Source organism: Thermobia domestica, chromosome 1, assembly GCF_964235325.1.
Source record: "Thermobia domestica chromosome 1, izTheDome1.hap1.1, whole genome shotgun sequence".
NCBI classification, from domain to species: Eukaryota; Metazoa; Arthropoda; class Insecta; order Zygentoma; family Lepismatidae; genus Thermobia; species Thermobia domestica.
In genome coordinates this window covers 309,367,615-309,373,630 of record NC_137454.1, presented here as the reverse complement: position 1 = coordinate 309,373,630, position 6,016 = coordinate 309,367,615, and positions in this window count along the sequence as shown.

Genomic DNA, 6,016 nt, shown 5'->3' with positions numbered 1-6,016 from the left:
CCTTTTGCAGCGGGCTCCTTTTTCTCCTGGACCCATTTGACGCAGGGCCTTTTGACTTGGGTCATTTTATCGAAGGACCCTTTACCCCGGGCTCTTTTTATGAGGGGCATTTTGATTCGGTTCCTTTTGACCAGGGACCGTTTGATGAGGGGCGTTTTGATTCGGGACTTCACTCGCGCCCTTTTGTTGCGGAGACCATTTGACACGGGTTCTTTGACGCGGTGCCGTTTGACTCAGCGGCTGCGGTGGTTCAGTGGTAGAGCGTTCACCTCTGCTGCTTGGAATTCGGGTTCGATCCCAGCCCACGCCAATTGAACTTTGTGGTGGACAAACACCGTTGCGTGGGTTTTCATCCGGGCTCGTTTAACGCAGGGCATTTTGACTTGGGTCATTTTGTCGTGGAACCCGTTTGACCCGGGCTCTCTTTATGAGGGGCCTTTTGACTAGGGCCCGTTTGACTTTGGAACATTTGTAGCGGGACCCTTTTCATCCTGGGCCCGTTTGACTTAGGTCATTTTGTCGTGGGACCCGTTTGACCGGGCTCTATTTATGAGTGGCGTTTTGATTCGGGTCCTTTCGATTCGGGCCCTTTTAATCCGGGGCCGTTTGACTCGGGCCCTTTTTTCTCCTGGGCCCGTTTGACGCATGGCCTTTTGACTTGGGTCATTTTATCGAGGGGCCCTTTAACCCAGGCTCTTTTTATGAGGGACATTTTGATTCGATTCCTTTTGACCAGGACCCGTTTGATGAGGGGCATTTAGATTTGGGACTTCACTCGCGCCCTTTTGTTGCGGAGACCATTTGACCCGGGCTCTTTGACGCGGGGCCGTTTGACTCAGGGGCCGCGGTGGCTTAGTGGTAGAGCGTTCACCTCTGCTGCTTGGGATTCCGGGTTCGATCCCAGCCCACGCCAATTGAACTTTGTGGTGGACAAACACTGTTGCGTGCGTTTTCACCCGGGCTCGTTTGACGCAGGGCCTCTTGCCTTGGGTCATTTTGTCGTGGAACCCTTTTGACCCGGGCTCTCTTTATGAGGGGCCTTTTGACTAGGATCCGTTTGACTAGGGACCTTTTGTAGCGGGACCCTTTTTCTCCTGGGCCCGTTTGACGCAGAACCTTTTGACTTGGGTCATTTTGTTGTGGGACCCGTTTGACCCAGGCTCTTTTAATAAGGAGCGCTTTGATTCGTCACCTATCGACTCGGGCCCTTTTAACCGGGAAATTTTGACACAGGGCCGTTTGACTCGGGTCCTTTTGTAACGGACTCCTCCCCCGGGCCCGTTTGACGCATGGCCTTTTGACTTGGCTCATTTTGTCGTGGGACCCTTTTGAACCGGGCTATAATATGAGGGGCGTTTTGATTCGGCTCCTTTTGACCCGGGCCCTTTTGGTGAGTTGCGTTTCGATTCGGGGCTTTTGACTGGCATCCTTTTGTTGCGGAAACCTTTTGACTCGGACCCTTTTGACGCGTGGCCGTTAAACTCAGGGGAGGCGGTGGCTCAGTGGTACAGCGTTCACCTCTGCTGCTTGGGGTCCCGGGTTCGACCCCAGCCCACGCCAATTGAACTTTGTGTTAGACAAACACCGTGTGCGTGGGTTTTCCCGGGGTTCTCCCGTTTCCTCCCACTTTCTTCATTCCACCATTTCATTCATTACTCATCCTCACCGTCTCCCTTAGCCTAACCGGAAAAAACGTGGGACGTAAAACTCAAAGATTTTTCTATATGGGTCTTCCTCCCCCCCTGTTGGAAAAAATTCTGCTGGCCTTAGTGATTATGATGTTGCTTAGTTACTGTATTATATTGTTTTATACACGGAATAAATACTTCTGTGTTTTATATAATAATGAGAACGTTATTTACATTTATTACGGTCCTTGCTTTACGACAGCGAAACATATTCACGTTCAGCGTAATCAGTTTCCATTCCCAAATAATTACAGTGAGGCGAATGATATAATTCATGCACAGATTTAGGACTTAGGAAACATACCGTAGTAAATTCCTGAAGAGTGAAAAGCGCTAGTAGCAGTAATTAGCTCAGTCAGTCCCTATAGTTCCTTAATGAATTACATAAATGTTACAGATGTTGTATCTCTTTCTTTCTCTTCTCTCTACATCATGTCTGGAGATTAGTGTTTGGACAAATAAGCTAAAGTGGCAATTTTAAAAAGTAAGATGATCTACGCCATAAGTGACATATGTTGTGATTTTTAACTTAACATATAAGGCAATAAATTGAAAAACAGAGATGACAGTGCACTGATGCTTGAAATCTGTGCCTTTACTCTCTATACCTACGTTATTTCCCTAGTCAAAATAAAAACTCTTCAAAATTAATCACAAATTCTTATGCAACCATCCCTTCCTTAGAGTACTGCGCAGTCACATACCCGTCACGGCGATGTAAAGGCACTTTTGGCGACGAGGATACATTTAAAACAATAATATCACACCACCGTCCCTTAAGAGTAATAAAAGAAAGTCTGTCAGTAACAAATTCAACCCGTTTAATTGCTGGTGATATTCGTTTGTGAACGAAAAACCCTATTCCTAACTGGTGATTTTTATTTCCTTCCCCGTAAAAGAACGTAAAATTTCCGGAATTCTCAGATCCATTTCCTTCCCACCTAACTTCCTGAACTCCTACTAAGTCCATCCTGTATTTCTCTAACTCACTCGTTACAGATTTTAACGCGCCTGCCCTATAAAGACTTCTAATATTCCATGTTCCAAATCTCATGTCCATTTTCTTTTGCTGATGTCGTGCCAAGTTATCAGTCCTTGTCCGAGGCTTTTGTGAATGTTTCTGAACAAGTACCTTTTTTTACAGGATGAGGGTGTTAGCCTTACCCAAACCCTCAAGCTGGAGGACCACTCCTAGTCGTCTGTCCGCGACTGCTTATTCAGTATATTCGCAGCTAACCTCTATATCTAGAGGCCTTCTCCTCGATCCGCAACCTGAGGACGCGCCATGCCGTGGTGACAGGAACCCACGTTACACGGGCTCAATTATTATTATTATTATTATTATTATTACAAAAAATATACACAAATACACCCATTGAAGAATGGGTGCAAATTATGATCAGCGGCGCAAATCTGCCTTAAACACTAGGGGAGGACAAGTAAGAACTTTTTTTTTTTTTTTTTTTTTGTTAAGCGATGCTCTAAATAATTTTGAAGTTGAAAAACAATCCTGTGGAGAATTAGGGAGGAGAGGTATCTTCAACAGTGGGAGGCGGACAGATTTGAGACTTATTGTGGTGGGACATCAATTTCATCTCACTTTCCTTTGTGGCAATCGGACACAAATCATCACATTCCCCCCCCCAAAAAAAATCAAATCGGATTATTGGGGGGACACTTCCCTCAGTTCCAAGATTGGAAGGGATATGTCCCCCTCATCCCCCGGGATTTGCGCCAGTGATTATGATGCTATAAAAAACACACAACTATTCTATTGCATTGGTTTATCTCTCACGAAGTAACAAAAAAAAATCATTTATATTGGTCAATCTCTCAGCGCGAGAATTTCCCTGGATTGTCACATTTATCGAAAAATTCCCTTTTTGCTTTTACCTACGAAATTTCCCTAGCTTAGGAAAATTTCCCTGAAACTACAAAGAGACGAACACTGCTCATCTGAAAATTTTCGAAAGTTTGGTTTCTGAACACCAATCAAGCATCAGTGATGCAAGCCCGTGAGAAAATCCCATTTCGTTGGAATTTTGGGGTTTTAATTTTTAAGAATGGGTTAAAGATATTTTTTCATAAAATTGGCTACATACAATATATTGAATTTTCCCTCTTCCACAACAAATTTCTCAAATTATGGAAGCATCAATGAGATTGTTCATTGTGTTGTCCTATTTTTTGCTATTTCCTGACTAGCTGCACGCTTTAACAACAATCACACGCTGTTGCAATTCGCCACCACGAGAAAGCATCCATAGGTGATGCGTTTGTTCAGGAGAAGAAAATTCAATTATAGAGATCAGGGATGAAAGCCAACGGAGGTAACATCATGTTCAAGCGCGTCCGAGAAATGAATGCCCTTTCATATAGTATACTTCCCATGTCACATTAAAAGAACGCGTCCGCAACGGTGACGACGCCAGAAGGGGGCAAGGGGGGCAAGCGCCCCCTAGTAGCTACTTCGGCACCCTTTGACTGCCACCTAGACTGCCCCCCCCCCGTTTCCTACAATCTATAAACATTCTACATGTAGTATTTTATATCAGTACCATAACCAATCTCATCGTCAAATTGTAGTCTACTTTCCATGCATTTACTATGTGGCAGATTAGTCCTCAAGCTTTCTTCTTTGAGCGTCTGGGTATGCACGCATACTTCTGTTTTCTAATTTAGCGCTTTTGAGGTAAATTTTAGTTATACTTCTTTCTTATGATTTTTAATTATTGTGCCTAGCGAACAATACTAGTTTTGGTCGGTTTGTTTTCTTCTCATTGGATCAACTTCGAAGGGAACAAAACAAAGGTAAAAACAGTTACGTAACTTGTTTGTATTTATCCAGGTTTGAAGTTTTCAGTTTCATATTTTGTTTTATGTAAAGGTTCTATATTTCTCTTTTCTGAAACAGTATTCGCTGCTTTCAATATTCAGAGGATGTGCTTATAACAGCTTAGTTTGCAACTACCAGGGCTTAATTTTTTGAAGGGGATAAAAAAGAGTTGTGTTTTCCCTTCCTGCAAATGATAATAATAAATTTATGAAATTAAATTGATTCCCAATAAAACGTATTGTCAGAGTGCTGGTGTTTAGTTAGTAATTGGTTTATACTAGTGCTCCCTTACTTACTTTGTTTCAAAGTACTGACGTGACGTCTACCATATTGACTAGGAACTGCTGAAAAATTCGTAACCCAACCCAGGAGTGCACGTAGAATAGTGAAGTTTTACTTCTTCTACACTTCCCCCGGAGTCAATATACTACCTTGTAAAGTGCTCCAGTTTTTGCAGAAAAGTAAAAAAATCTGAAGATTTCCTCGCACGACTGTTCGTAGCACTACCCCTATCAGATCTAAAATGACATCCTTTCAAGTGTTATTTAAGTTTGGAAAATAAGTACACGTAATAGTTAGACGGAGCTAAATCTGTGGAATAAGAATGATGATCTAGACATTGAAATCCTAGATTATGCAATGTCAGTTGTGTTCGCAGGGGCTTGATGGACAGGTGTATTCTCCTGAAGGAACAGAATTCCATTCTTTTCATTTTCCGCGGCGTTGAACTTCGAATTTTTCTTTCAGTTTTGTAAGTAATGCAGAGATTCTGGATTAAATATCTGACCATAGCGGAAGTAGTCTACGAGTACGACTCCATACTTATTCCAGAAGAATGTTGCAAACAGTTTCTCAACCTACTTCTGTGTCTTGAACTTCTTGGGGCGAGGGAGAAATGAGTGCTACTACTCCATTGACTGTTGTTTCGTTTCAGGATCATAGTGGTAGAACCATATTTCGTCCATGGTTACTATTCGTAAGTGAAATTGATCAGCATTACGGTCAAATTGGAAGAAGACTTCTCTTAATGCCGTCACTCTTTTATTCTCCTGACAAATTTTTTGGGAACCCATTATGCCGAGAACTTGCGCATAACCAAGCCATTCTGAATTATGCTACCGACGCGTTCCAAAGAAATGCCCACAATCTCGAACACAAATTTTGCTGAGAAGGTAAAAACGAGGTGAGAGGTTTTTCTGAGAAAGCGAGGTGCAGCCAGACCTCGGACTATAATAAGTATATCGTGAGTTTACTATACACTTTAAAAACCATATAAATAATAGCTTAAATTATTTTTGTCACTCAAAAACTGGGGTGGCCTAGGCACTCCGGCCCCGGGCTATATCCACCACTGGCTGAAGTGCTGCAATTTTCAAGAATAATGTCACAAATGGCATCCATGATTTCGGGAAGAGTCATTGCTTTTAATCATTATGGATGTAAAGCATAATTTGTTGAGAAATCGCCACGTTTATACTAAGCCACTTACTTC